The sequence below is a fragment of the Triticum aestivum genome, chromosome 7B, assembly GCF_018294505.1.
Source record: "Triticum aestivum cultivar Chinese Spring chromosome 7B, IWGSC CS RefSeq v2.1, whole genome shotgun sequence".
Lineage (NCBI taxonomy): Eukaryota > Viridiplantae > Streptophyta > Magnoliopsida > Poales > Poaceae > Triticum > Triticum aestivum.
Genome location: NC_057813.1, coordinates 400,617,121 through 400,626,025, shown reverse-complemented (window position 1 = coordinate 400,626,025; position 8,905 = coordinate 400,617,121).

Here is an 8,905-nt window from a genome sequence, read left to right as displayed (position 1 = left end):
CAAGAGAAGCCGGGCAATCATCTGTGGAAGGATTGCTTCATCATGAGGGAGTATAGAAATTCCAATTTTTTACAGAATAATCATGGCCCGAATGACGGTTCAGGATCCATCTCTCACGGACCTGGCTTTGGAGGCGGCGGTTCAAGCTCCGGTTTTCAGGGCCAAGGCAATCAAGGTGGCTTTAATCAGTAGTCTGGTCAAGGGAATCAGCGGTAGCAGCAGTCTGGTTATCAGAGCAATCCAAAGCAGCTGAATAGTGGTCAATATCATGTGTTTACCATGAGTCTATGCAAACGAGATCAGAAAATCCATAAGCAGGCAGGGAATTCGGTTGAGCCGGCGATCCCTTGATATTTAAGGTGGTCTGAGCAGCCTATCATATGGAGCCGTGAGGATCACCCGCCCCGGGTTAACAATCCGGGTCAATTGGTGTTGGTGGTGGCTCCTCAAGTAGGATGATACAAGCTTACAAAGGTGCTTCTGGATGCATGCAGTAGTATCAATATCCTTTACTATGATACTTTTCACCGCATGAATTTGACTGACAAAGATCTTAATCTTCTTCTACTGTTTTTCATGGGGTGGTGCCTGGTAAGTCAGCATATCTGGTGGGTAGGATAACCTTGGAACTGGCTTTCGGCAATGATCATGATTCTAGAGCTAAAAAATTGACCTTTGAGGTGGTTAAAATCAAGAGTCCGTATCATGCTTTGTTCGGATGGCCGGCTGCTACGTCTTGAGCTTGCGTTGGTTTTCCTTGAAGAGGAAAGGGTGATGCAGCAATAGTAGCGTAAGTATTTCCCTCAGTTTTTGAGAACCAAGGTATCAATCCAGTAGGAGGCTCCTCAGAAGTCCCACGCACCTACACAAACAAACAAAGAACTCGCAACCAACGCAATAAAGGGGTTGTCAATCCCTTCAAGACCACTTGCGAAAGTGAGATCTGATAGAGATAGTATGATAAGATAAATATATTTTTGGTATTTTATAATATAGATGCGAAAAGTAAAGATGCAAATAAAAGTAGATTGAAAGCTTATATGATAAAAGATAGACCCGGGGGCCATAGGTTTCACTAGTGGCTTCTCTCAAGATAGCATAAGTATTACGGTGGGTGAACAAATTACTGTCGAGCAATTGATAGAAAAGCAAATAATTATGAGATTCTCTAGGCATGATCATGTATATAGGCATCATGTCCGTGACAAGTAGACCGACTCCTGCCTGCATCTACTACTATTACTCCACACATCGACCGCTATCCAGCATGCATCTAGAGTATTAAGTTCATAAGAACAGAGTAACACATTAAGCAAGATGACATGATGTAGCGGGATAAACTGAAGCAATATAATATAAAGCCCATCTTTTTATCCTCGATGGCAACAATACAAATACATGCCTTGCAACCATTTCTGTCACTGGGTAAGGACACCGCAAGATTGAACCCAAAGCTAAGCACTTCTCCCATGGCAAGAAAGATCAATCTAGTAGGCCAAACCAAACTGATAATTCGAAGAGACTTGCAAAGATAACTCAATCATACATAAAAGAATTCAGAGGAGATTCAAATATTTCTCATAGATAAACTTGATCATAAACCCACAATTCACCGGATCTCGGGAAACACACCGCAAAAAGAGTTACATCAAATAGATCTCCACAAGAGAGGGGGAGAACATGGTATTGAGATCCAAAAAGAGAGAAGAAGCCATCTAGCTAATAACTATGGACCTGAAGGTCTGTGGTAAACTACTCACAACTCATCGGAGGGGCTATGGTGTTGATGTAGAAGCCCTCCGTGGTCGATTCCCTCTCCGGCGGAGCACCGGCGAAGGCTCCAAGATGGGATCTCGCAGATATAGAAGGTTACAGCGGTGGAAATTTTTTTCGTTGGCTCCTTGGATGTTTTCAGGGTACGTGGGTATATATAGGAGGAAGAAGTACGTCGGTGGCCGCCCGAGGGGCCCAGGAGACAGGGGGCGCGCCCTGTAGGGGTGGGTGCGCCCTCCTATCTCCTGGCCACCTCGATTGCTTCTTGACTTGCACTCCAAGTCCTCTGGATCATGTTCGTTCAAAAAATCACGCTCCCGAAGGTTTCATTCCGTTTGGATTCCGTTTGATATTCCTTTTCTTTGAAATACTGAAATAGGCAAAAAAAACAGCAACATGGGCTGGGCCTCCGGTTAGTAGGTTAGTCCCAAAAATGATATAAATGTGTAAAATAAAGCCCATAAACATCCAAAAGGGGTAATATAATAGCATGGAACAATCAAAAATTATAGATACGTTGGAGACATATCAAGCATCCCCAAGCTTAATTCTTGCTCGTCCTCGAGTAGGTAAATGATAAAAACGGAATTTTTGATGCGGAATGCTACCTAGCATAATTCTCAATGTAATTTTCTTTATTGTGGGATGAATGTTCAGATTCAAATGATTCAAAATAAAAGTTCATATTGACAAAAGAAATAGTAACATTTCAAGCATACTAATCAAAGCAATCATGTCTTCTCAAAATAACATGGCTAAAGAAAGTTCATCCCTACAAAATAATATAGTTAGGCTATGCTTCATTTTCGTCACACAAAGATGTTCCCAAATTCTACACCCCCGATGACAAGCCAAGCAATTGTTTCGTACTTAAATAATCTCAAACTTTTTCAACCTTCACGCAATACATGAGCGTGAGCCATGGATATAGCACTATGGGTGGAATAGAATATGATGATGGGGATTGTGTGGAGAAGACAAAAAAGGAGAAAGTCTCACATTGACGAGGATAATCAACGGGCTATGGAGATGCCCATCAATTGATGTCAACATGAGGAGTAGGGATTGCCATGCAACGGATGCACTAGAGCTATAAATGAATGAAATCTCAACAAAAGAAAACTAGTGGGTGTGCATCCAACTTGCTTGCTCATGAAGACCTAGGGCATTTGAGGAAGCCCATCGTATGAATATACAAGCCAAGTTCTATAATGAAAAATTTCCACTAGTATATGAAAGTGACAACATATGAGACTCACTATATGAAAAACATGGTGCTACTTTGAAACACAATATATGAGACTCACTATATGAAGGACAAGGTGCTACTTTGAAGCACAAGTGTGGAAAAAGAGATAGTAACATTGCCCCTTTTTCTTTTTTTTCTTTTTTTTTCTTTTTTTCTTTCTTTTCTTTTTCTTTTTGGGACAATGCTCTAATAATGATGATCATCACACGTTTATTGATTACAACATATGAGTTACAACTCAAAACTAGAACAAGATATGACTCTGTATGAATGCCTCCGGCGGTGTACCGGGATGGTGCAATGAATCAAGAGTGACATGTATGAAAAATTATGCATGGTGGATTTGCCACAAATATGATGTCAACTACATGATCATGCAATGACAATATGACAAAAGTAATGTATGTCATGATGATGAACGGAACGGTGGAAAGTTGCATGGCAATATATCTCAGAATGGCTATGTGTGATAGAGCGTATCATATCACGGGGTTTGGATGCACCGGCGAAGTTTGCACCAACACTCAAGGTGAGAAAGGGCAATGCACGGTACCGAAGAGGCTAGCAATGGTGGAAAGGTAAAAGTGCGTATGATCCATGGACTCAACATTAGTCAAAAGAACTCATATACTTATTGCAAAATTTTAGAAGTCATCAAAAACCAAGCACTTCGCGCATGCTCCTAGAGGGATAGATTGGTAGGAAAAGACCATCGCTCGTCCCCGACCGCCACTCATAAGGATTCACAATCCAAGTACACTTCATATTCCAAATTTGTTACACAACTTTAACCATATGTGCATGCTACGGGACTTGCTAACTTCAACACAAGCATTCTTTAAATTCATAATCACCCAACTAGCATGACTTTAATGTCACTACCTCCATATCTCAAAATAATTATCAAGTATAAAATTGATCATAGCATCCAATTCACTTCCTATGATAGTTTTTATTATACCCAACTTGGATGCCTACCATTCTAGGACCAATTTAGAACCATAGCAAATACCATGCTGTTCTAAGAGACTCTCAAAATAATATAAGTGAAGCATGAGAGACTAGCAATTTCTACAAAATTAAGCCACCACCGTGCTCTAAAAGATATAAGTGAAGCACTAGAGCAAAAATATCAAGCTCAAAAGATATAAGTGAAGCACATAGAGTATTCTAATAAATTCTAATCAAGTGGGCTTGTCCCAAAAGGTGTGTACAGCAAGGATGATTGTGGAAAACTAAAAAGCAAAGAGTAATATAATACATGACGCTCCAAGCAAAACACATATCATGTGGCGAATAAAAATATATCTCCAAGTAAAGTTACCAATGAACGAAGATGAAAGAGGGGATGCCTTCCCAGGGCATCCCCAAGCTTAGGCCTTTGGCTATTCTTGAATATCTTGGGGTGCCATGGGCATCCCCAAGCTTAGGCTTTTTCCACTCCTTATTCTATAGTCCATCAAATCTTACCCAAAACTTGAAAACTTCACAACACAAAACTCAACAGGAAATCTCATAAGTTCCGTTAGTGAAAGAAAACAAAACCACCACATAAGGTACTGTAATGAACTCATTCTTTATTTAAATTGGTGTTAAACCTACTGTATTGCAAGTTCTCTATGGTTCATACCACTTAATACTAGCCATAGATCCATCAAAATAAGCAAACAACACACGAAAAACAGAATCTATCAAAAACAGAACAATCTGTCGCAATCTGTAACTAACGCAAACTTCTGGAACTTTAAAAATCCTACCAAAATAGGAAGTCCTGGTACATTTTTCTATTGATCAGAAACAAAAAGAATCAGCGCAAAAGAACGTTTCCGTGATTTAACAAAACTAATTTCATGCGTGCAAAGTTTCTGTTTTTCAGCAGAATCAAATTAACTATCACCATGGGTTATCCTACAGGTTCTACTTGGCACAAACACTAACATAAAAACACATCTAAACAGAAGGTAGATGCAAAAATTTATTACTAAACAGAAACAAAAACAAAAAACACAAATAAAATTGGGTTGCCTCCCAACTAGCGCTATTGTTTAACGCCCCTAGCTAGGCATAAAAGCGAAGATAGATCTAAGTAGTGCCATAATAATAAGATAGATCTTGAAAACTCATCTCATATTCTCTACGTTCAGCAGCAACTTTTCTTCGAGGCAAGCTAAAGTAATCAATAAGGCTAAATTTAGCAGGACAGAAGTCCCCAAGATCAATCATAGGAGGAACGGGTTCCTCCTTTGGCCCTTCATAATGCACAACTAATTCATCACTATAAGCATTATTTTGGCAAAATCTCGTGAGCCTATACTCATTATTTCGAAGAAAAAAATCATTATTAAGTTTGGAGATTCTATCAACTAGGACATTGGTAGGAACCTTTTTTCTAAGGTTTTCATTGAAAGTGACATAGTCCAAAGATTGAAAACGCCTAATTTCCTCTTGATCGAAGAGGACCGCCTCTATGGGAGGACGACCGACGTCCACCCTATAGTGCGCAAAGATTTCTTTGGCCTCTCTTATTATAAATCTAAACTCATGAGCCAAAAAGATAGTAACAGCACGCTTAACAGAAGAATGCTCAATATTGGAAAATTCTAGGAAAATTCTTTGTATGGATGCATATGCATAAATTGTCTTTCAAGTTCGACTACAAGCATAGCGATAGCATCCGCAAGACTACTAGTTCTATGAAGAATAGAACCACCCATGGAAGGTAAAGCACCGGCACAAGTAAAGAAATCTTGAATAACACCTTTTCCAATAATGTTACCACTACCGATTCGAAACTTTTTAGTATGCAAGATAGGGGATTCTTCAGCCGGAGCCTCAGAATTTTCCATGTTATCATTATTGTCCATATCGACGATAATTTCCCCAATTTCAGACACAACGGCAAACAAAAGCGAGGAAGAAGAAGAAGGCTAACGAAAGAGAGAGAGAAAGATTGGGAAAGAGAGGGCGAATAAAACGGCAAGGGTGAAGTGGGGGAGAGGAAAACAAGAGGCAAATGGCAAATAATGTAAATGCGAGGGAGATGAGTTTGTGATGGGTACTTGGTATGTCTTGACTTGAGCAAAGACCTCCCCGGCAACGGTGCCAGAAATCCTTCTTGCTACGTCTTGAGCTTGCATTGGTTTTCCTTGAAGAGGAAAGGGTGATGCAGCAATAGTAGCGTAAGTATTTCCCTTAGTTTTTGAGAACCAAGGTATCAATCCAGTAGGAGGCTCCTCAGAAGTCCCACGCACCTACACAAACAAACAAAGAACTCGTAACCAACGCAATAAAGGGGTTGTCAATCCCTTCACGGCCACTTGCAAAAGTGAGATCTGATAGAGATAGTATGATAAGATAAATATATTTTTGGTATTTTATAATATAGATGTGAAAAGTAAAGATGCAAATAAAAGTAGATTGAAAGCTTATATGATAAAAGATTGACCCGGGGGCCATAGGTTTCACTAGTGGCTTCTCTCAAGATAGCATAAGTATTATGGTGGGTGAACAAATTACTGTCAAGCAATTGATTGAAAAGCGAATAATTATGAGATTATCTAGGCATGATCATGTATATAGGCATCACGTCCGCGACAAGTAGACCGACTCCTGCCTGCATCTACTACTATTACTCCACACATCGACCGCTATCCAGCATGCATCTAGAGTATTAAGTTCATAAGAACAAAGTAACACATTAAGAAAGATGACATGATGTAGAGGGATAAACTCAAGCAATATGATATAAACCCCATATTTTTATCCTCGATGGCAACAATACGATATGTGCCTTGCAACCCTTTCTGTCACAGGGTAAGGACACCACAAGATTGAACCCAAAGCTAAGCACTTCTCCCATGGCAAGAAAGATCAATCTAGTAGGCCAAACCAAACTGATAATTCGAAGAGACTTGCAAAGATAACTCAATCATACATAAAAGAATTCAGAGGAGATTCAAATATTTCTCATAGATAAACTTGATCATAAACCCACAATTCATCGGATCTCGAGAAACACACCGCAAAAAGAGTTACATCAAATAGATCTCCACAAGAGAGGGGGAGAACATGGTATTGAGATCCAAAAAGAGAGAAGAAGCCATCTAGCTAATAACTATGGACCCGAAGGTCTGTGGTAAACTACTCACAACTTATCGGAGGGGCTATGGTGTTGATGTAGAAGCCCTCCATGGTCGATTCCCCCTCCGGCGGAGCGCCGGCGAAGGCTCCAAGATGGGATCTCGCGGATATAGAAGGCTACGGTGGTGGAAATTGTTTTTCGTTGGCTCCCTGGATGTTTTTGGGGTACGTGGGTATATATAGGAGGAAGAAGTACGTCGGTGGCCGCCCGAGGGGCCCAGGAGACAGGGGCGCGCCCTGTAGGGGTGGGCGCGCCCTGTAGGGGTGGGCGCGCCCTCCTATCTCCTGGCCACCTCGATTGCTTCTTGACTTGCACTCCAAGTCCTCTGGATCATGTTTGTTCCAAAAATCACGCTCCCCTAGGTTTCATTCTGTTTGCACTCCGTTTGATATTCCTTTTCTTCGAAATACTGAAATAGGAAAAAAACAGCAATACGGGCTAGGCCTCCGGTTAGTAGGTTAGTCCCAAAAATGATATAAATGTGTAAAATAAAGCCCATAAACATCCAAAAGGGGTAATATAATAGCATGGAACAATCAAAAATTATAGATATGTTGGAGATGTATCACCGGCTTATGCCAAATTCATGGCCCGGCCTTGTTATGTTTATTTGCAACTAAAAATGCCGGGTCATAAAGGTACTATCACGGTGCAGGTTGATAGGAAAATAGCTTTGGAGTGTGAAGAAGGTGATGCTGCTTATGCTAAGAGTTGAAGTTTTACAAAGATAACATTGACCCGACAGATATAACATCTTTGAAGAAGCCAACTATAGAGCATGACCCCTTGTTGAAATTTAAGTTGGCAGATGACACTAAGCTGGTTGACTTTGTTTCTAGCGATTCATCCAAGCAGTTCAGGATCAGTGCTAATATGGATCCGAAATAGGAAAGCACACTCATCGAGTTCATCCGTGAGAACCGGGACATCTTTGCATGGAAACCTTCAGACATGCTAGGTGTACCAAGGGAACTCACTGAGCACACTCTCAATATCGATCCAAAGTTTAAGCCGGTCAAACAATTCCTTCGTCGTTTCAATGAAGAGAGGCGTAAGGACATTGGTGAAGAAGTGGCCCAGCTCTTGGCGGCTAGGTTCATCATTGAAGTTTTTCATCCTAAGTTGTTGGCTAACCCGGTGTTGGTGCTTAAAAAGAATGGCACCTGGCGTATGTGTGTGGATTATACAAATCTTAATAAGGCCTGTCTGGCTGACCCTTTTGCTCTCCCTCGTATTGATCAGATTATTAACGCTACGGTGGGTTGTGAGCGCTTGAGGTTTCTAGATGCTTATTCTGGTTATCATTAGACCAAGATGGCAGTTAAGGACCAGGAGAAGACAACTTTCATCACTCCCTTTGGAGCCTTCTGCTATGTGTCTATGCCTTTTTGGGCTCAAGAGTGCCCAAGCGACTTACCAGCAGTGTGTTTAGAATTGCCTCCATGACCAGATTGGACACAATGTTCATGGCTATGTTCTAGGCTGGATCCATCTGTGAACTCATTTTGGTGGTTCAAATAAAAATACTCTCTGAAGAGATCAACACTGGGTTCTTCTTGAAGGTATACTTCACAAAAAACTTGGAAGTTGCAAATATTATACACGGAATTCGGTCCGATGTCCTGAGGATGGAGTTGAAGAAATGAAGCACATCGCGGAAAAAGTTTGTCCCGAGTGGGGAGAAGCCCCGGTTTATATGATCAGTAAATACTATGACCACATTATCCTTGGGTTGAGGATTG